The sequence below is a fragment of the Phoca vitulina genome, unplaced genomic scaffold, assembly GCF_004348235.1.
Source record: "Phoca vitulina isolate PV1807 unplaced genomic scaffold, GSC_HSeal_1.0 scaffold4, whole genome shotgun sequence".
In the NCBI taxonomy this organism is placed as follows: Eukaryota; Metazoa; Chordata; class Mammalia; order Carnivora; family Phocidae; genus Phoca; species Phoca vitulina.
The window spans coordinates 51252948-51277029 of record NW_022589707.1 but is presented as its reverse complement, the minus strand read 5'-3'; the positions used below and the strand labels follow the sequence as shown (position 1 = coordinate 51277029).

Genomic DNA, 24082 nt, shown 5'->3' with positions numbered 1-24082 from the left:
TTGAATTAGCATTTTATTATATGTTTTCTATTTTCCTAATAGTTCTGTTCTTCTTTCTTTTTTATTTTTTACTCTATGTGTTTTATTATTTTATTTTCCCTCTCTTAGTTTGTTAATTATGTTAATTATTTTTTGTTGTTACTCTAGAGATTGCAAGATTTGTCTTTGATTTATTAGACTGTATTTCAAATTAGTAAATTATCCAATTTCCAGAAATCCAAAGATCTTATTTAACTCCATTTAACTATCTGCATCTTATTTTTGTTTGTTTTGGTAACTTTTGTTTTTAGGTGGGGAGGGGCAAAAGGAGAGGGAGAGAGAGAATCTTAAGCAGCCTCCAGGCCCAGCACAGAACCCCACGCAGGGCTTGATCTAAAGATCCAGAGATCATGAGCTGAGCTGAGATCAAGAGTCTGTAGTTCAACCAACTGAGATACCCTGGTGCCCCTTGGTAATGTATTTTAAATCTGCATATATTTTACATCATATAAAATATTGTTACTATTGCTTTTTAATGGATTAATATTCATTTATATTTACTCTTATATTTAATCTTTCTATTGTTTGTTTGATGTCTGATTTTATTTCTTTGTTACTCTTAGAAAATCTCATTTTTGACTGGACTCAAACTTAGAGGTAGAAGCTCTCAGAGAACACAGCCCCCGTCTTTTGGCAATCTGCTCCTGCCATTTTTCTTTGGTCTCCTTCATTCTCTTGGCCAAAAAATTTAGCATTTTCTGCAATCTCTTGCTTATTTTTCTTAGTACGCTCTTTCTTCAGAGCAATATGCCAGTGTTTGTGTTGGAGGGTACATGGAGTAACAAGATGCTGAATCATGAACCCTTTGGTTCTAGCTTCTTTTGGTTCTTCTTTGTTTAGGGGCTTTTTCACAACATACTGGCAGACATCATCTTCTTTAGAAAGATTGAAAAGTTTGTGGATTCTGCTAGCTCTTTTGGGCCCCAGGTGAGGAGGCACAGTAGTACCAGTAGGTTCAGGAATATCCTTCTCTCCCCCCCCTTTTTTTTTACAAGGACTAAGTTGAGAACACTGATATTGGCATCCACAATGCAACCCCAAAACAGATATGTGCTTTCTTTCTCCAGTCCTCCTTGGTCTGTAGCAGGGATGCCCCTTACTCAGCAGCAGGTAGACACGGCCATGAGTCAAGATACCCTGCTTCATGCGGAAGCCTTGTTTGCCATTGTCATCACTGATTCAGACTATATAACCCTCCCATTCTTCACCCAGATCAGCAGCAACTTCTGTGGCCATACACTTCTCGTAAAGAGTATGAAGTTTATGTCCATCATCTACTTCAATGAGTTTCTGGCAGCCAGTAGCTGGGAAAGAGATATTCAGCTTCATCCTACAGCAGTCTACTGTGTCTGAGGCACCACAAGAAAGAAGTAATCTTTCTATTGTTTTTCATTCCTGCTTGCATTACCATGTTTAATCATAAGTCATTTCCCTTCTGTCAGAAAAATCCCCTTTAATATTAATTTTAATGATAATTTCTTGCCAATGCATTTTTCTTGGTCTGAAAACTATGTATTTTTTTTTTTAATTTGTGAAGCTTACTTTTGCTGATTATAGAGTTGTAAGTTGCTACTGTTGCTTTTAGAACTTTAAAGGTAATGTTCCACTGTCCTTTGTCTGCTGAAAAGTTGATTCTTGGTCTATTGCACCTATAAAAGTAATGTGGTCATTTTTCCTGGATGCTTTTAAAATAATCTTTTAGATTTTTGGTTTTCAACAGTTTTTCTACCCCATAATGAGGTGTGGTTTTTATTGCATTTATCTTACTTGGAGTTCATAATATTTAATTACTAATTTCAATTGATGCATTTTTTTAGTTATAGAATTTCCATTTGATTCTATTTTATAGATTCCCCTTCTATAGTGAAATTCTCCATTTTGTACCTATTTTTCTTGAATATAGTGATCATAATTCTTTTAATATTCTTATCTGGGAAGTCCTATATCTGGGTCATCTATGTGTCTTTTTCTATAATCGGGGGCTTTTCCACCTGATTTTCAATGATTGGTTTTATCTTTTGGCTTGCCTTGTAATTTTTTTATTATATGCTAAACCTTATATATAAAAATTTATGGACTCTTTCTTTTTTACCAGAGATTTATTAAAATATGGGTGGGTTAAGTTGTTTCAATTAAAAATTGAAATAATTTTTGTTTATATTTCGGTGGTTTTGGAGGCTGGTTTATTTCTGGTGTGCTTTTAAACCTAGGGAGGTTCTTTCACTAGGTCCTCAGTTTATGAGGGCCCTTCCTCCTTGGTGAACACTAAATTCCAATATTTTTTTCTTTTCTGTAGCATTATGTGACTGATAAAATGTGTTTCATTTTTTAACTCCTTATCAGATATTTTTAAATTTTTTTCTATTAAATCTGGCCCACACAAGAGTAGCTTAGGAGTTAGGAAATCCCTTAAGTATTATACAGAGAATGTTGGTCTCATTTCTCTGTGATTTTCCTTTATTCACTGGGATCTTGGAATCTCAAATTTTGCTTGTCTTGGTGGTCTTGAATTTCAATTTTTTAATCTCTTGAACCCAGTTTGCTTGCTGAAAACTTTAACCTGATATTTTTTTGCTAGCCTCTACACTCAGTGCTTTGAATTACCAAATGTCCCAAGGAAAAAATAGCAGTGGCAAATGTATGACTTATTTTAATGCATTTATCTTCTTTCCAGGGTCTTCTTGGCTGTTCTCCAATCCCTCCAATTGGCTGTTTTTGTTTTTGTGTTTTACATTTTATTAATTTTTTTCTCCCTGTAGTTAGCCTAAGCATCAGTATTACTCTCATACAACCTACTTTGTTATAGTTAGAAGAAGACGTCTGTCTTTTGACCCTGCTTGGTGTAGTTTCGTATTGTTATCAATTGAATTTGTGTTTGTATTTTCTAACAAAATTTTACATATCTAATTGAAATCATGACTTTTGTTGTTATTGTTGATAATATTCCTATGATTATAGTGCCAAGTGCATCATTTCATTCAATAATTATTTGTTGAATGTAACTGGGGCGTGAGTTGGCAAAAAGAAACTAGAAAAACTGAGAACCCCACTCCATTTTAAAAAGGTGAGAAGATACATAGAGGATCATGGTTCTTAAAATTCTGATTTCAAGAAAATGTTTTCCTTCTGTTCTCTTTGATCACCAGAAAATGTTAAATGTTAAGCCTAGTAAAATAGATAATTTATTGTATATATTCCAAAAGATAGAAAATACTTCCCTATTACATACTTATTAATTTCAGAGACCAATTAAGGCTTATAATAGGAAACATTAGCCTGTGCTAACATATGAGAGCCTTTGCACTATAAAAATTGCATTAATGTCTTTTTTTACTTGAAAACAATTGATGTTATAGTTTGGTTTTAGAATTAAAGTTTCCAGGCCCTTTGGTAAGAGAGATATCTCAGAGAAGGCATAAGCTAGGAAAGCCTCTCTTTAAGAGCTTCTTGCCTGTCCCGGTCAGTTCGACCATTTTTAAGATAAAGCCTGGCTTGTTGAAGCAAGAGACATACCTGTAACAGAACTTTGTCTCCTCTGTTTCAGTTCTTTGTCTAATCCTAGTTTTCACAAACTCCATATAACCATTGGAACATCTTTCCTTTCCTTATACTTTCTACACCTGACCTTTATTTAGATCTTCTTTGCTTTCAGATTCTTTCCACAGAGGGCTCAAGTTTGACTTTACTGTTTAGGCTACCTCTATAATTCTAGTAACTGACAACATGAATCTTTCATCAATATGGTGTAATACTTATTTAGAACTCTCTGGAGAAGCTCTTTCTGTCTAGCTCCTAGGGGATACCTTGGTTACAACATAGTCTAAAAACCAAACTTTCATCAAAAGAGATGAACCCAAGTCTATTCAAGAGAAAAATATAGGGTACTGTAAATAGTGATTAAACACTGTATATCGTTCTTCTAGGAGAAGTCTTTGATTTGGATTGATAAACAAAGTCATGATACACAATAGATTTCACTCAGCACCAAGTTGGCTTAGCTTTAAGAAAAAAAACACAATGTTATCTGTCAAAGTTGTAGTTAACAAAAATATTCCAATAGCAATAGCATCTGTAATATATTTAAATGAAGCATTCATAAATTTTATTAGTCAAAATATTGAAACCGATAAAACACCATTCACTAGCCAATATAATATTCATGATACTGTTATTGAAAATTGTGAAAATATTTACTGTCAGTTTTGCATCTCTCTTCCATTGCAATCATTCCAAGAAAGTGCCTCTGTACTTGAATCTGACGATATCGTTATGGATCTCTGAATAATGTGCTTATTATTGGATCAAATTCTCCTGGAAGTCTTCCCAGAATTGCAACTGTTCTGTAAGAAGAAACATCTAGAAAAGCCAATTAGCTTGCCAGTCTCCATAAGGATTTTTTAAAGCTGGTATTTCAGAGAGGCCTATGGCTACTTTGATTTTACAGATTTCACTAGGTGATAATTTCCCAGTCATCAGAATTAATGAAAATTCAGGAAATGTCAAACTTCAGGGAATATAAAACCTCACTTAAGAACATTTTAGAAGGCTCCAGTAACCTTCCAACATGACAAACCAGGCCTTTCTTTATACACATTATAGGTAGAAGAGAAAATAGAAGGTGAAGGTAGGGATGGTAAGCAAAGCTAGATCTAAAGATTCTGGCAGATGTATTTTGATCTTCCACTGCCCCTGGTCATGGATCATGTAATGAATTAATCCTTCCCACACGTTCTGTAAGAATGGAATATTTGCTATATCTCTTGTAAGATGTAGTAACTGGAAAGGTGGATGGTGGCCCAGACAAAAGAAGGAAGAGTGAAGCTTGCCAATTTCACAGTCTAAGAGTCTATTCATGACTCTTCATAAGCCCTTATTCTAGAAGGTGCCCAGGGTAATTCTTTGCATAGCCCCCACCTTTCTCTGTGCTTTTGATGAGAAAATAACAAATCCTGGGTACAGATAAGTGAAGGGCTTACAAGCAACAGTGCTTTGTATAGGTTACCTTTTATTTTAAAAATTTTTTAAAGATTTTATTTATTTATTTGAGAGAGAGAGAGCACAAGCAGGGGGAGAAGCAGAGGGAGAGAGAGAAGTAGGCTCTCCACCAAGCAGGGAGCCCAATATGGGGCTCAATCCCAGGACCCTGGGATCATGACCTGAGCCGAAGGCAGATACTTAACCAACTGAGCCGCCCAGGTGCCCCTTATAGGTTAACTTTTGGAGGACAGTGCAACCATTTATGCCACTGTATGCATCCCTCAGTGTATTTAAAGATTTCTACTCCATGACCTATGGGTTTCGATAAATTGGTCCAATATTACTTTTCATCCATTTTTCACATGGCACTCAGGATCACAGCCTAAAATAAAAAGACTGTGAATCAGGACCATGGGGGTCTCTTCTTTTTACTAGGGTTGTCCTCTGGAAGCACTTTCTCCATCCCTAATGAGCTTGTGCTTTTACCAACTAAACTTAAAATGGGTATTCTGCATACCCATTTCCTGCCTATTTTGTTCTTGGTACAGAGTATTTTTTCCTCTGCCTTTCATGTTAGAATATATATATATAATCCCTATTGTGCCCTAGTGTGTATTAAAATAGAAAAAAAGAGATTAAATATGTAAAAGGAAAAGTCAACAACCCACTAAAAGCCTAACACATGCATCACACACACACACACACACACACACACACACACACACACAAGGGCAGGCAGGTTAAATGGTCACAAAGGAAAAGAATATGGGTTTGGGGAAGGGGTTTAAATATAAACAGCCCCCTGACATCGGGTTCAAATACAGAATGAATGGAAGGGTTGGACATATTTATTAAAGCAGACGATTTGAAAAATTAATCCTTGGCTAAACTAAAAAACATCCAAGGAAGGCAGTATTTGAATGTCTACCCTCAAGTCCAAGAGGAGGAATCTCTGGGGATTTTTTGGAGAGAAGAAACTCTATTACAACATTTTCCTGGCCTGAAAGCCTACTTAGGAGGAAGTGAACAGAACCCAGCCCCAAGGCCAAATTTCAGGCTCAAGTGGATGGACTGCCAGGACATCCTACACACCGGACAAAGGCAGTGAAGCCAAGACAACCCACATTCCCATGCTTTTAAAAACTGGGGAACCTCAAGAGGGTACTTGATTTATGTGGAATAACTAGGCTGCCCAAATACATTTGAGAAAGAAAACCTTTTCCAACACTCTCACCTGGGATTGAGGATTCTGTAAAATGGTGGTGGAAGAAGGAAATAGAGTAAATTGCTCCTTGGCTAATGCATTGAGACTCTTGGAAGAGAGCCTAAGGTTGGGAAAATAACAGTAGCACTTACTGTGGTTCCTGAGCACTTACTGTGTGCCATGCCATAATAGCTTTACATGTAGAATCCCCTCCTATCCACACAAAATTCCTACAATTCATATACAATTATTACATTTTTCTTAACAGATGACGAAGCTGGAGCCTAGATTGGCTATCTAATCAATGAACATAGTATGAACGTGAAATGAATACCTAGTAAATGGTAGAGGTGGGAATTAAAGCCAGGTTTGACTGATTTAGGGTCTGCATTCTTGACAACCTATTGGGTTCAACAAATGAGCTGCAGCAAGAAAGATAACCATGAGTTGGGAAGCAAACCTAAGATACATATAATTTGTATGATTCTCCTACTCAAATTCACGAATCTCATAAATAAAAGAAGTCTTTCATACACTTTCAAAGAAGACTGTTTAGAATTTATATGTAGATCAATAAGAGGTTAGAGGACTGACTGCTGCAGGGTACAATTTGCATATTTACTCAGGCTCTAAAATTTGGAACCTCTATGAATTGGTGCTAGTCCTTTGCCAACTTCTGTCAATCTAATTTATTGATCTTAAAATAATGAGAAGTAAAATTTAAACTTAACAATTAAAAGATGTTTCCTGTGCTTTGCTATATGCATTCATGGACATTCTGTCTCTTAATCTAATGACCAACTCAGTGGTTAGCATAAAATATGCATTCAATAAGTATTTTTAAAATAATGAGGTAGGTAGGTATTTCCCTCATATTACAGATGTGACAACTGACACTCAAAGGAAACTTACCAATGACCGCAAGACCTCATGTAGGATTCAAATTTAGTTTTTCTAACTTCAAAACCCATACATTTGGTACAATATCAGAAGCCACAAAATTACAACATTATGTTGTTATAGAAATGGATAAAGTGAGTGGAAAGGAGATTACACTTGTGCAGGGTCTTAAATAGTGAGCAAAACCTTTCATGGAACAAAAATTAATTGTACATGGGAATGTGGAAGAGTGTGGAGGGAAATATTCTTGGCCACTGCTTCCAAATTTGTTCGTATCATAGCACATATACTATTTTTATAGCAGGCTGTGGGAAATGAGGAAGTAATTCTCAGCTGGAGGCAACTTCCCTGAGTGCTCTGGCCATTCCTGACTCTGACCAGCTACCCTGTGAGTTGAAGGGATCCGTATCTTATCACACCTTTAATCCCTTGGCCACATACAAATATTCCAGATTTACCAGTTGAGAAGCTGAGTTCTGGGCATATAAAATAGTCATTTTTGCATGCAGATACAAGGAAATGCATGAAGTATTTTTGAAGCCTTGAGAAGTTCAGCTTGGTTTAGGAGATATGTTAGGAGATGGTATTGGAGAAGTTGTTCTGGAGTCTGGTTATAAAGTTTCTTAAATGCCATGTATTGGGATTGCAAAATTATAATAAATATGCAACACAAACAAACAAAAATCCCCAAAACTCAACCCTAAAATAGTACAATAATGGAAAGAAGGATTTTCTTTTTCTCAATTTTTTTCTTCAATATCATTTTACATATTTGAAACTGTATTTATAACTCAGAGATTCTTGCTGTGATGCAGTAATCATATTAGACAAAACCTCCCTCTGAGATCAACTATTAAAGCTAAGCAAAATTAAACAAAATAAAATAAAAAGGAACAACTGTTTAAAATTATTCTCCAATAACTAAGGCAACAAGAAATCGAGGAACCAAATTCCTGAAAAGAAGGGAAATGCATTGAAATGAACCCTCCATATGTCTCCACTTTTTCACCTTGGCTGCCAATTCCTACCCCTGAACATAGAAACTGATCACAAAGCAGCAGCCTAGAAACTATTGGAAGACAAAAAAACTGGACTTCAGGATTATTAGAAAAGGCATAATTTGAGGGACCCCAAATCAAGGGACTTCAGGAAAGTGACTCTGACAGTCTACATAAAATTTCTGCCCTAAGGACTCACTGATTCTGAGATGGAGAAACTCTGAAACTCTGCTCAGAAGCTAAATAGTTTAGCAGAAAGTTTGAAAATCTCAGGATGCGAGAGAGAAAAAAAGAACTGTTCAGCTCCCACAAATATAAGAATGTTCCCATTCAAACACTTGAAATTATTTTACATTGAGATTCCTGTAAGCATTGCATATAAGGAGTAAGAACCAACTAAAAATAGACCAGTATTGCTTGGATGAAAGTAATCTGCCTATACTTAAATTTGGTTGGAAAAACAAACACACTAAATCTTCTTCATAGGACGCTATCTAGAGCCTTTACAATTTTTTTCTTCATATTTTCCAGCATTAAATAAAAACTGACAAAATATGTCCAAAAAAGCAATCAAATAACTAGAACAAAGAGAAAACACAGATTCTTAAATAAGTGAGATTAATATATTTAATAAAACAGATGACAATTTGAAAAAGCTCACTAAATAGCAACATAACTTAAAATAGAAATCAAATATAAAGCTTAGATAATTGAAACTGAGAATTAAAAGATGAGTTTAATGGCAATTTAAGAACTACAGAAGACAGGATTAGTGATTGGATTATAGATTAGTAGAATATAATTCAGAATGAAGCATAAATAAAAGGATGGAAAATACACAAATCTAAGAAATATACAGATAAACTATTAAAATTTAGCAATATTGCTGATTATATGTTCTATATGGATTAATTACATTTATACACCTAGTTATAAACATTTAGAAAATAAAAGTTGAAAGATTAATTTATAATAGCTTGAAAATCACCAAATACCTAGGAATAAATCTAATGAAAATTGTAATAGTTCTATGCAGTAATCTATAAAATATTATAAGAGAAATCAAAGAAAACTGTAATAAGTGGAAAAGAAGTCCACTATGGCCAGAGTCTGGGGGATTCAGTATTCTTAAGATGCCAATTCTCTCTAAGTTTATCTGTAGTTTCAATATAAGTTCAGTTAAATTACCAACTTTTTTTTAATTGACAGGCTAAAGCTAAATTTATATGAGAAGGCAAAGGGCCAAGAATAACCATGATAATCTTGAGAAAGAAGAGATTTGGAAGATTTATATCATCAGTTATCAAGTTTTTTATAAAACTACTATAAGGAAAAATATGTTATATTGTAATAGATACACAATTTGACTGATAGAATAGAATATAGAATTCAGAAGTAAACCCATTCACATATATTTACCCAATTACAACAAAATTGTTCCTAAAATTCAGTAAAGAATAGTCCTTTTGGTAAATAGTACTGGATCAATTGAATTTTTATGGAAAAAGTGGTAATTTATTCCTACCTAAGACCTCATATACAAAATTCAGTCCCAATAGATTTCAGATATAAATGTAAAAGGTAAAAAAGGTAAGGTTGTACAAGATCAAAAATATCAAAATGTCCATTTGGTAGAAAATATTTTTTAAAGTATTTTTTTTAAAATCACAAAACACTATCCAGAAAGAAATGGAGGAATAGATTTAATTTTATTACAATAAGATAAATTTGTTGATCAAAAATACACCATTAAAAGTGTAAAAAGATGGGGTGCCTGGCTGGCTTGGTCAGTAGAGCATATGACTCTTGATCATGGGGTTGCAAGTTCAAGCCCAATGTTGGGTGTGGATATTATTTGAAAAAAAAAAAATCTTAAAAAAAAAAAAAAAGAGTAGAAAGACAAGCCTTAAAGTTTAAGAACACATTAGCAATATGTATATTTGGCAAAACACATGTACCCATAATATATGAAAAATGTCTAAAAACAATAAGAAAAAGCCCGTTTAATTTTAATAGTCAAAGGCTTGAACAGGAATTTTGAAAAAGATGATATTCAGATGTCCAATCAACATGTCCAAAGGTGCTTAACCTTATTAGTAATCAGAGAAATATAAATTAAAATCACAATCAGACAACATCAAGTATTGGTGAGCTTGAGGGATGATGAGCCCCTGTATACCACTAGTGGTAATATACATTTTTATAACTATTTTGGTAAACTGACAATATCTATAAAGCTTTGTGTATCACACCTTATGGCCCAACAGTCCCACTCCTAGCTATGTAATCAAGAGAAACACATACCATTGTACACTAATTCAAGGTGTGAGAATATTGACAGCAGTATTAGTCACAATAGAAAACTGGACACAAATCTCCACTAATATTTATTTGTACATTTGCACGATGGGATGATATACAGTCATAATAAAGAAAAACTCTACTGCTGTACGTAACAACTAGGTGAAACTCACTGATAGATGATTCAAAGAAGCCAGACATAGGCGGCGCCTGGGTGGCTCAGTCGTTAAGCGTCTGCCTTCGGCTCAGGTCATGATCCCAGGGTCCTGGGATCGAGCCCCGCATCGGGCTCCCTGCTCTGCGGGAAGCCTGCTTCTCCCTCTCCCACTCCCCCTGCTTGTGTTCTCTCTCTCGCTGTGTATCTCTCTCTGTCAAATAAATAAACAAAATCTTTAAAAAAAAAAAAAGAAGCCAGACATAAAAGAATACCTATATTAGGTGATGGGGATTAAGGAGTACACTTGTCGTAAGGAACACTGGGTGTTGTATGGAAGTGTTGAATCACTATATTGTACACCTGAAACTATGTAACACTATATTAACCACACTGGAATTTAAAATAAAATAAATAAATAAAAAAATAAAAAAGAATACCTATATTGTATAACTTCATTTATTTAAAGTTCAAAACTGGCAAAATGAGTCTAGTTGATAGAAGTGAGGATATTGGTTGACATTTGAAGGCATTTTAATTGGTAGACTGTTAGGAGAGAGGCTTTCTGGATGTTCTATATCTTCCATATGTCCTATATTTTCATCTGATTGTTAGATACATAAGTATGTTCCCTTTGCAAAAATTTATTAAGCTGTGCATTTCAAAAGTGTATACTTCACTGTATTCAAGTTATATTTCAATAAAAAAGTGAAAATATCTTTGTGCAAAATGTAAATAACCTCTCAATATTTTATTATACATCCATTTAAACCATTCCCTTTTGGTCATTGTACTGCCATCACTGTATAAATTTGTCCTGTCTTGGGTTTCAGCCACCTACTCACATCTCTCTCTCTCCCCTTCCTTGATCCTCACAGGCCATAAAAACCTGAAAAAATAAGTTCACTTCTTGGGCTCCTGTTTTTACATATGTAAAATATAAAGATTGTGTTACATTACTTCAAACTTTCTTTCATTTTTTTGAACCTTCCTTCATATCCCTGCAGATCTAGTCTTCCTCACATATAGTTTTCATTGCTCCACTGAACAAATTCTGACAGTATCTTCATCAATAAATCTAAAATTTTCTGTTTGGCTTGGAAGGTAAAATTTCTGCCTGTCCAATCTTAGGTCCTGTAGCTCCCAAGAACATTCCTTTCTCCTATCGCATTTGTCTAGAATCCTCAATGCCCTGTGAGTCCTACATATTAAATTCTGTTTTATCTTCTTTTTCTCCCTCTCTCTTTGATGTCTGCTAGTTGTTCAAGTCCCCATTCAAGCCTTCTTTCTCCAACCAACATCATATTATTCTTCCCTTCACTGGTGTGCCTATTTTCAAATACTTTGCACACAGCATGTTGCAATCTTCTGTTGTCCTACATTTGCCTTCCCTGTGACCCTTCTATTTTCCCAAGGAGGAATCAGCTCTTTAAGGAGAGGAAGTGTGGCTTTGCATTCCATGCCACTAATTTGACATATGCAATCTCCTGATGTAAAGCATTTTTTCCAGCTTTATTATCAGGGGCGCCTGGGTGGCTCAGTGGGTTAAACATCTGCCTTTGGCTCAGGTCATGATCCTGGGACTCCTGGGATTGGCCCCTATTATGGAGCCCCCTATCAGGCTTCCTGCTCAGCAGGGAGTCTGCTTTTCCCTCTCCATCTGCCCCTCCCCCCACTCCTGCTCACTCCTGATCACTCTCTCTCTCTTTCAAATAAATACATAAAATCTTAAAAAAAAAAAAAAAAAAAGATATAATTGACGTATAGCACTGTATAGTTCTGTAGAGTTTGGAACGTACAGAATAATGATTTGACTTACATATATTGTGAACTGATTACCACAATAAGTTTAGTTAACATCCATCATCTCATACAGATACAAAAAAATTCCAAGAAAGGAAACAAAAGGATCTAGGATCTACACTCTTAGGTTTCCTATAAACCATACAGTAGTGTTAACTATAGTCATCATGTTGCATGTACATCCCTAGTTCTTGTTTATCTTATAACTGGAAGTTTGTGCCTTTTAATTATCTTCATCCAATTCTACCACCCCCATCTTTTTATCTGTTTGTGATCATCTGCTCTAATACACTGGCAGATTCTGAAAGCCAGGCTTCTAATTGTATTCTTGTTTATTTCCTCACTAATGGAGTTAAATCCTGCACAAAGAAAACCTGCAATATATACTTATTAATTGATTTTTTCTGTTTTTTTTTTTTCAAAGAAACAGATAGGTCATTATAGTATGAAAACTAACACCATTCCTTTACCCAAAGCTTTCATGGTGTCACGCTGGCATAAAATCCTAAGGACTTATCATGGGCCACGAGGCGTGTGGGACCCAGCCCTTGCCTAATTCTCTGGTGCTCCTCCCCACCCCTGCTCCTTCTCAGCCTTCAGCCTTACTCTTCCCTCTGCCTAGAATGCTCTTTCCCCAGGCCTAACTTTTCACATATTTCAGATCTTTATTCAAATGTTACCTCCTTAGAGAGATCATTATTTATCTTATCATGCCCTATGCAATATTTTCTTTTGTTTTTCTCTGTGACTTTACCTACTCCTATACCAAATGTAACCTACTGAAAGGAGGGACTTTGAGTTTCTTTTTTTCGGGTTATCTCTGAGGCTTGCACATATAATGTGTTCAATAAATATGAACTGAAAAAAAATATATAAAGAAATGAACAAGTGGAGTAAACACCGACAATAATAATTGAAAAAAATTATAATCCAAAGTATATGTTCAGAGTGAATTGAAAGCATAGGTTCAGATCCTGAGGGACAAAGTAATATATCAACTATATAAGAAGACACAACCTCAGAATTTGTGGTTATAATTAATAAAAATAGGGTGAATGTAAGTTGTGGACAAATTGTTCTTACAAAATGATAGGATAAATTATAGTGTTTTAAAACTTCTGAATTTAAAACTAGTTGAATATTGAGCTACGCGGTAAATAACAAATAAAGCTGATTATCTATGTCTGATCTTATTATAAAAACCAGTGCATCTGGGAACCAGATGACTTTAGAATTACATTACAGACAAGACCTCTTTAATGCTTCAATATAGGTGGAGACAGGAATCATTATCCCATTTAGCAGACTTTAAAAGTTGAGGTAGTAAAACAAATGGTTTGTCTAATACTTCACCATTTATTTGTGAGTGTCATGTTGGATTTCAGTTCATAGCCACGTGTTTGTTCCTGCATTTACTGTATGATTTATTACATAATTTATGTTATGAATATAAATTTCAACATAGTGAGAGAAGCATCACTGTCTGCACTCTACAATAGATTGCTCTTCTGTAATCATCCAATTGTGGGTAACCAGAAAGGCAATGAATACAGCAGAGGATATTAAATGTGGACATATCCCCCATTAACGTATTTAAAAAGTGAGGTTAGGAATTGGTTCAGGTTCAAGAGTGGCTGACTTATGGAAACATATGGATTCAAGCCCAGATTGGGATATTAAAGGAAGTATAATATACTATGAAACAGAGAAAGTGGGTTTGCGGTGGCAAAGTTGTAGCACGTAGCAATTTGGTGACTCCTGACAAATCACATATAAGCATTTTTTTTAAAATTCAAGATTTATAAATAATATTAGCGATATATAATCACTTTCCTTCTTGTGGGCTATTTCCCATAGATTTATCCCTTTATTTTTATTTATTTTTTTATTCATGGATATTCAAAATTCCACTCTTCACTCCCCCCTCCCCCCCAAGGAAAGTTCCAGCATCCAGAGTTGTTAAAGTAAAAACAATTGTTGTTAAAATGGAAAATAGAGGCAATTTGTATCATTGGCCCACCACAGTTTGGCTCAGGTCTTCTAGTCTCTGCTCTTGTGAGAATGAAGCCAGACCACACACTGAGGCTGAATTACAACACTTCAAAAAGAGGAAAAACACTAATGGAAAAAGTCAAATGGGTTTCCAAATAGGAGGTGGTAGACAGTGAAGAAACCTCTTAGCACAGCTCTTAAAAGGGCTAAACTCTGAATCTGAGGCCCCAACACGCAATCATGAACTTGCATTCCCATTCTTCTGTGGCTGTAGGACAGGCAATGTCCATTCAACTGCATATTGTACTAGTCCCATCAGCTTGAGTGGAAATGAATTTTTAGAGCCTTTTATCCCAATCCCTACTTTTTGCAAACGGGTCTTGTCATTTATGAAAATAAAAAGAGAACTGCATTTTCTTCCATAAAACTATGAACTTCCCTCATGATTCTGAGATTGATCTGTAGATAGTAGAGGTCAATTCCATCATATTTCCTTAGGAAAGCCTCCCCTGCTTTTCTAGTCAAGTCATACATTTTCTCCGCCCCCATGTTAACATGTGTGTCTTTGTCCTAGTACTCACGCAATTCTAATCTTGCATCTGTGAGGCTGTTTTTAAATTTAGATTTTCTTCTGTAAATCTTTTCTTCCATAAAACTATTTCAGCAAGTGAATGAATAAATTAGGGAGTGAATCATTGGCAAGAAGACCCTAAGTTGTTAGTGACAGAGAAACATAACATACTCTCTTGGGCATAAAGCAGCATCCTAAGTCCTAGAATCCAAGCAAGTGTTGATAAATTGTGGGAAGGGGAGGGGTGAAGATGTGTTTCAGGGAAAACTCAGGAAAGGTACTGGTTCCTTCTGGAATGTTCTCCATCTCCTATCCCTAGCCTAGGCACTTAGGATACAGGAGCGAACAAACGAAAATACTATCCTTCCCTTCGGAAATACAAAATCTAAATTTAAAAACAGCCTCACAGATGCAAGATTAGAATTGCGTGAGTACTAGGACAAAGACACACATGTTAACATGGGGGCGGAGAAAATGTATGACTTGACTAGAAAAGCAGGGGAGGCTTTCCTAAGGAAATATGATGGAATTGACCTCTACTATCTACAGATCAATCTCAGAATCATGAGGGAAGTTCATATCCTGAACACAGCCAGGCAGAGAAGGGCTTCCCAACGCTGTCATCTGGTTAGGCTTCCCAACGCTGTCATCTGGTTAGACCTGAGAAGGTTAGGGTCATTTGGCCAGACATATATGTTTCCATGGCTCTTTTACAAATATTATGCAAACTTCTCAAAATTTGGACCTCACTTGGCATTTAAGGAATCCTTTGGGGAATGGCACAAATAGGAGCTTCGGAGATGCTTTAGAGCTAATCAGAAGAAATAAAAGGGAAATATAGAGAAAAGAAGCAAAAAGGAAGAAAATGGACATTTTTAAGTGTCAAGTAGAAACTAGATGCTGTATATAAGTTATCTCATTTAAGCTCCCCCAAATACTATGGCCATTCAGAATACTTATCTCCATTTTATAGATGAGGAAACTGAGGCTTCCAAGACTTGAGTAATTTAGTAACTATGACAAATCTAGGTAATATGCTAGGGTTTGAACACAGGACTCTGGCTTCAGGCCCATGCTCTTATTTTTTTTCATACACAGTGTTTCTTCTCTAGGTAAATCTTACTAGGCCTTAGGAATAGACAAGATATGTCTATCTAAACTCTGCTTCTACTCCAATTTAAATAAAAGAGAATGCTCCTGAGAATTTAACCCAATTGCGTTATCCCAAGAGAGAAATTCCAGAGTTCTGCCTTAACTCAGTATGTCACTGATAACCATCATTTCTGTCAACCTAGTCATGCCCTGAACTTTCTCCTGTGAACACAGATTGTGTCCTCCCCTAACTGCAGAGACAGGCTCATAACCCAGGCTGGAATAATAACGCCTTTCTATCTTCCAGTCACAGTGTTCATCAGTGCAGCAGACATTATAGCTTGTTTTACCCCATGCTCAAATATAATCCTTCTCCTCCTCTATCACAGAGGTTGGAAAAAATAAAATAATCCATTTCCCAGATCCCATGTGGCTAAGAGTGGCCATGTGGCCCTTTTCTGGTCAATGAGATATAAGTTTGCTGAATAGTACTTCTAGGATAGATTTTGCTTCCCTGATAAGAATGAACAGACACAGTTGGCTTGTCCTTTTGCCAGTTTGTTGTCTTTCCAGCCGAAATTCAGTTGTAGTACCTGGAGATGCAGTACCAATTCGGTAACTATAATGCAGTAAACATGAGGACATGAGCCAACATCAGAGATGTTGGAACAGAACAATGGGAAGGGCTTGGGTTTCGAGCCGCTTTGCTAGCTATTGACTGTTTCTCTTAGTTTTGTTATTGGAGGAAAAATAATCCTCCAATTGTATAAGCCATTATTATGAAGCCACTATTATCTTGTGTTTTACTGAAAAGGCACTCCTGACAGATAAAGTCAGAGTCACGTATATAGAAGAAGCCAGGCCAGGGCGTCTGGGTGGCTCAGTTGGTTAAGTGTCTGCCTTCTGCTCAGGTCAGGATCCCAGGATCCTGGGATCGAGTCCCATACAGGGCTTCCTGCTCATCAAGGAGCCTGCTTCTCCCTTTTCTGCTCCCCCTGTTTGCGCTCTCTCTCTCTGTCAAATAAATAAATAAATAAATCTTAAAAAAAAAAAAAAAAAAGGAAGCCAGGCCAATTAAAATCTTTTCTCAAGGTTTTTTTCACTTGAGCTAGAAAGGTGATATTCTTTTTAATGTTTTATCTGAAGAAAATGGTCACATTCCTTGAAGTTGTGGCCACCCACAGAAACAGGATAAACCCCCAACAAAATTTAGTGTGGATGTTTAGACTGATGATGCTCCATATACACCAAGAGGATATGAGAAGATTAGAGATAAATCAGACAAAAGATGTACTCTACCTGTACAAAAACTATAAAATAGTACTGGAAACAAAGTAGATCTAAATAAACGAAGAGACCTACATTGAATAGGGGTTGGAGAACTCATGTTGTAATATGTAAATTCTCCTCACATTAGTTTACAGATTCAAAAATGTTACAACCAAAATCTCAGGAGGCTATTTTTGTAGAAAGCGTCAAACTGATTAAAAAATTTATATAGAAATGATCTAGAATAGCCAAAACAACTTTTGAAAAGAATGAAATAGTTGGAGGACTAACACTTGATTTCAAGGCTTATTAAAGTTATACTAATTGGGGCGCCTGGGTGGCTCAGTTGGTTAAGCGACTGCCTTCGGCTCAGGTCATGATCCTGGAGTCCCGGGATCGAGTCCCACATCGGGCTCCCTGCTCAGCGGGGAGTCTGTTTCTCCCTCTGACCCTCCTCCCTCTCATGTTCTCTGTCTCTCATTCTCTCTTCACAAATAAATAAAATCTTAAAAAAAAAAAAAAATTTTAAAGTTATACTAATTAAGACAGTATGGCACTGGCATCAAAATAAGCAAATAGATTAACTAAATACAACAAGGAGTCCAGAAGTAGAACCACACTTTTGGGACAATTGATTTTTGGCAAATATGCAAAAGCAAGTCAATGGGAAAAGGAAACACAAGTGGTGCTGGAATAATTGGCTATCATTATGCAAAATGTAAATGTCATTCCATATGTTGCCTCATATATATGAATTAACACTATGTGGATCACAGACCTGGATGTGGACCCAAAAATTTAGAATTATGAGAAGAAAACAGAAGAAAAGCTTTATGACATAGGGTTAGGCAAAGATGTCTTAGACATGACACTACTACAGTGGATGGCTAATGGTATTTCACTGTGATTTTAATTTTCATTTCCCTAATGACTTATGAGGTTGAGTATCTTTTCTTGGGCTTGTTAGTTTCAGGCCTTCAGTGAAATGTCTGTTCAAATCCTTATTTTAATGTTTTGCTATGTCTTATTGAGTTATATGTTATTTATCTATTCTAGATTCAAGACATTTATCAGAACATTGTTTTGCAAATATTTTTCCAACTTGTGGCTTGCCTCTTAATTTTTTAAAATAGTTTTCTTCTAAAAGTAAAAGCTTTTAATTTGATATTCTTTGGGGATTGTTTTTTTATAGATTGGCTTTGTGTAGCCTAAGAAATCTTTGCTTAACCCAAGGTTATGATTTTCTACTATGTTTTCAGAAGTTGTAGAGTTTTAGCTCTCACATCTAGGTCTCTATTCTTTTTGAAGGGTGAAGTAAGGGTTCAGGTTTATTTATTTTTTTTCTGCATGGATATTCAGTTGTTCCAGCATTTGTTGTTAAAAAGTCTGTCCTTCAACTTTTGACTTATCTTAATGCTTTGACAAACATTAACTGTTCATATATGTACGTCTAGACTCCCTCTTCTGTTTCACTGACCTATTTAGATATCCTAAATACTCATGCCATGATATCTTGATTATTGTAGCTTCATTAAAGTCTTGAATTCTGGGAGTATGTTAACTTGAGGTTTTATACCTACTTCAAGTTTGTTCAACATACTCTATGTCCTTTGAACTGCCGTGTAAGTTTTAGAATAGCTTGTAGTCGTTCTAAAGAAAAGACTCTCCCTTTGTACAGCTCCTTTTTCTTTCTTATTCTGACTCACAAATTCCAGCCACCTTGGCTTCCCCAAACTCCAATGTCTGTCTTTTTAAATCCACAACTCCAGGAGGCTACCAGGCTTCATTTGGGCTCATCCTCCCTACCCTGCAGCCTGGAAATTGCTTCCAGGAAGTACAATGGAGCATTTATAGGACTGACCTTGTTTGTTTCCCTTCTCTCAGTGATCCCAGGCCTCTGCCTTTGTTGTTCAATGTCTGGAAATGGTTGTTGCGAATATTTTGTCCAGTTTGATGTTTACACTGAGAAGGCAATGCCTGTGACAGTTAATCCTTCATGGGCAGAAGCAGAATTCCGGACAGGCATTCTAATTGTAGTCCTTCTAGTTGATGTGTGATGTATCTTACGGTGATTTTAATGACTCATAATTTTGAGCAATTTGTCATGGGCTTCTTGGTCTTTCATATACCTTTACTTATGAAAACCTTATCAAATGTTTTATTCATTTAAATGAGGTTATTTGTCTTATTAAGTTGTAGGAATTCTTATATATTCTAGAAACCAGTCCTTTATCAGAAATATGTGTTGTGGGGGTGCCTGGGTGACTCAGTCGGTTAATCCTCAGGCTCTTGGTTTCAGCTCAGGTCATGAACTCGGGGTAGTGCGATAAAATCCTGGGTGGGGCTCTGTGCTCAGCACACAGTAGCCTCAAGATTCTCTCTCCCTTGTCCTCCCCCTCTCCCCATCCTCCCAGCTCACGTGCATGTGCATGTGTTCTCTCTCTAAAATAAGTAAGTAAATAAATAAATAGAATCTTTAAAAAAAAAAAAGAAATGTGTATTGTGACTATTTTCTCCAGGTGTTTGTCTTTTTTTTTTTTTTAAGATTTATTTATTTGAGAGACACACAGCGAGAGAGAGTGCAGGGGGAGGGGCAGAGGGAGAAGAAGACAAGCAGACTCTCTGCTGAGTGCAGAGCCCGATTCGGGGCTCAGTCCCAGGACCCTGAGATGATGACCTGAGCCGAAATCAAGAGTTGGATGCTTAACTGACTGAGACACCCAGGTGCCCCTCCAGGTCTTTGTCTTTCTTAAACATGTCTTTTGTAGGGCATAAATTTTTAATTTTAATAAAGTCCAATTATTGATTTTTTCTTTTATGGTTCATACTTTTTACCTTTGCCTACCCAAGGCCGCAGAGATTTTCTTCTACCTTATTTTTCTAAAACTTATAGTTTTAACTTCTACAGTATGTCTTGGATCCATCTAAAATTAATTTTGCATGTATAGGGTAAGGTAAGGGTTGAGGTATATATTTTTAGAAATGGATATCTAGTTGTATCAGCACCATTTGTTGGAAAGAAAATCTTTTCCCATTTAACTACCTTGGCATATTTATTAACACTGATCAACCACGCATGTGTGTGTGTTCATTTGGCATTTGAGGGCACTCTATATTTTCTTCCTTGATTTATATATTTATTTATATTTGAAGTCATGTAGAATAAGCCCTCCAACTTTGTTCTTTTACAAAATTTTGGCTTGATAAAAAATACACAGGATCAAAACTAAAGTCATGTTCAATGACCAACAAGGAAAAATGTGAGAAAAAATTAAATAATCATAGTATTGAATTTTAATCCACAAAAGAGAATATTTATATATTCATACAAATATAAATAAACGATTTTTAAAAATAAATATATGGGGAAAAAGAAGAGCTCTTCCATTCAGTAGGTTTCTAAATAATAAATATGGAAGGAATGAAGGAAATTCTCTAAGTTTCGCTATAGATAGGTATTGAATTGTATCATCTATGAAGTGAGTCATGTAGTATTCTCTTAATTTGTGAATGTGCTGAATTAAATTGATGATTATAAATGTTAAAATCAATAATAATAATTATTCTATTACTGGTTATAGGTTACATTTTCTGATTTCTTTGTATGTCTACTCATTTTTATTGGATATTGGACATTTCTTAATTTTATACTGTTGAGTAGCATAGTTCTTTAAAAATTCTTTTAAAGGCTATTGGACTTAGTTAAGTTACTTATTTTGAGGCTTGCTTTCAAGTTTTATTAGTGCAAATTCAGGGTAGTTTTTACTCTAGGGAGGTTTTTTTTTTGTTGTTGTTGTTGTTTTTTTTTTAAAGATTTTATTTATTTATTAGAGAGAGAATGAGAGACAGAGAGCACGAGAGGGAAGAGGGTCAGAGGGAGAAGCAGACCCCCTGCTGAGCAGGGAGCCCGATGCGGGACTCGATCCCAGGACTCCAGGATCATGACCTGAGCCGAAGGCAGTCGCTTAACCAACTGAGCCACCCAGGCGCCCTTTTTGTTGTTGTTTTATTTGGTCCTACTATTATGTCCTCCTAGCTCTCCTGAATGTCCTGACTATTCAATGTAATTCCTCTATTCTGGCTGGCTCAAACTGAAAAGTCTCCCAGAATTGTGCAAACTCTACATATTTTTTCCTTACATGTCTCTGGTCTTTCTTTACCTGGGCCAGTGGATTTTTTTCTATGCACGGGGAACTTAGAATTCAGCAACAGATTCCATGGTATTCTATGCAGATTTCTGGGACTCTTTCCTTATATGGCTTTCTTCTTTTCTTATATTCCACTCCTCAGTTTCCAGTTGCCTCCACCTCCCTGAAATTTGCTATCTGCCTCTTTAGATAGAACACCATTCTATAGTTGGGAATCTCCTTCCTGCACCGTGGGTTAGAAATTACCTCTAGAGAGAAAGCCACAAAGACAACATAACTCACCACATTTGTTTACTTTCTCTGAATATCAAGATAATAGTCCTGGAATGATAGTTGTCCAATATCTGCAAACAGTTGTTTCAAATATTCTGTCCAGTTTCCTGGTTGTTTATGGCAGGAAGATAAGTCTCATCTTGATTTTCCTGTGAAGCATAATTGTTTTCTTTAGTTTTTAGTGATAATTTATATGTTGAAAGATTACCAATATGGCTTACCAAAAAAAAGGCTATTTTCTTTTTTTGTCTGTTCTTTTATGAATATACTAGATTCTCATCTAATTGCAAGAATTAATATGTGAGAAATAATATGCTTGATTAAATGGTGCTCCTTAAACATTTTTGCTTTAATATCTTCTAAAATAACTTTGTGAAAGTATATATAAACATATATATATATATATTTATACATTCTCAAGTTAACATATAAATATGTTATCAAATGTTCAAATATTTTTTGCAAGAGATATGCTTATCTAGTATACTGCAAAAATTGGCATTAAAACAATCTCCCCACTATTTTAAATGTTTAATATCCTAATAAATGTCATGGAAATTTGATGTCCTCTGCAGTCTGTTTTTTTGAAATGTGTGTACTAGCTCCTTTTTAACTTAATTTCCACCAAGGACTATTTTGTCATTATGTACTATATTTTTAGCCTTAAATGATTTTATTGGCTTCTGTATTATACCTCTCTGCCACAATAATAGGCATTGAAATCACAAGTTGTTTCTTCTTCATTTCCTAGGACACAATGTTCAAAATTTCAAAAAGTGTTTTCTTCTACATATTATTGTGATTATTGCTATTATTTTAAATATCAACCATAGCAGCATATATTACACATTTTATTAGGTAATTATTAAACTTTTAAAGTGAAGGTTTTCATGAAATGCATTTCATAATGAGATGCGTAGGGCTTTTCCTTTCCTTTTCTTTTCTTTCTTTCTTTCTTTAGTTCATCCATGTATCCTTAGATGAATATATTTTATTGCTAGAATAAGATAGGTTTCAACACTTATTAGCTCCCCACTTTTAATTTTTATAGATCTAAGCCCTAAGGAACCAGGTACTCATAAATAAGAAAAATGGAATGAAGAGAGTTTTATTTTCATCATGTCATTCAATTCCTTGTACACCCTCCGAGTTACATACCAAAAATGACATGGTGATTTATCATTAAAAGTTATTTTTGATGACCCATACATTGATGAAAATCTACTCCAATGTTACTTATTCCAAAGAATCTAAAGCCCTCCAATGTGCAAAATAAAAGTGTTAATCAGTAGTATCATTTTTTTCATTAATATCATAATACAATATTTAGAATATTTTGAATTGTTCCTTTTTCTAGCTCTCTGAAAGTTTGAACACCATGGGTTATGAATAAAAGAAAGATTCAAACTTTCTTCATAAAGCAGAAAAATAGTTATGAATTCCTTGGCTGTAGGCACTTTTAGGTAGTTGACTCTTAAGGAAAGAACATAGATGGAAATTAAAGATCTGGAAATTTGCCCTGTTTTTAAAGCTATCCATGTCCATGGATTTTTTGGAAAATCTTTGTGTACCCGCTGGGATCACTGGTCCAGGCTGGAGGATCAGTCATAGAAGACTGGTTCTAGACCAGGTCATAGATGACTAGCTCTAGACATTGTGCAATATAGAGTATAAGATGTATAATTCTGCTTTCTGTAAGGGTACACTTTCTTTGGAAACACAAGATTACACACTTAACCTCTATATAAAAATACTACTCTATTTTTACATATGAAGCAAATGAACCTCAGAAAGGTGAGGTAGTATGTCCAGTTTTACAGGTAGTAGTAAGGTGGTGGACTTGGAACTCAAACCTGGACCCCTGTTATTCCAAAGTCCATGTTCCTTTTACAAGTACTGCCTTCCAAATGGCCAGAGAAACAATAATATTTAACAAACTCCATAAATGGAAGCTACTAGGTAAATATCTATTCTTCAGAAGTCTACATAAAGAAAGAGAAAGCGGGGGAAAATGGCCTTGAAGGATGAGGAGGATATAAATAGGTAAAAACAAAGAGCCAGGTAAGCTGGGGAATACTACAAAGCGGTCAAGGATATGTAAGATACATTGTAAGTGAAAGGGGAAACAAAAACAACTAGCTAGTGAGTCTACCTGGAAAACAGAGAGAGTTACAAAGTTGCTGTGGAGTCAGGCATGGAAAAATCTTAAAATGATGATTCTATCCTTGAGAATTAGGAGTCATTGATGAGTTTTGAACAGGGGACATGGTAAAAGTCATGTCTGAGGAAGAATTACCCAGTAGCAGCCTCAGCATAGTTTGAAAATGGCTCTGACAAGACTACCTAAGCAGGCTGTTGTCA

The 24082-nt window shown here is 35.5% G+C and overlaps 1 pseudogene; it reads right to left on the bottom strand.

Annotated features, from left to right (window-relative positions):
• Positions 1-608: 608 nt before the first annotated feature.
• On the bottom strand, positions 609-1368 carry LOC116630529 (annotated as a pseudogene).
• Positions 1369-24082: the final 22714 nt, after the last annotated feature.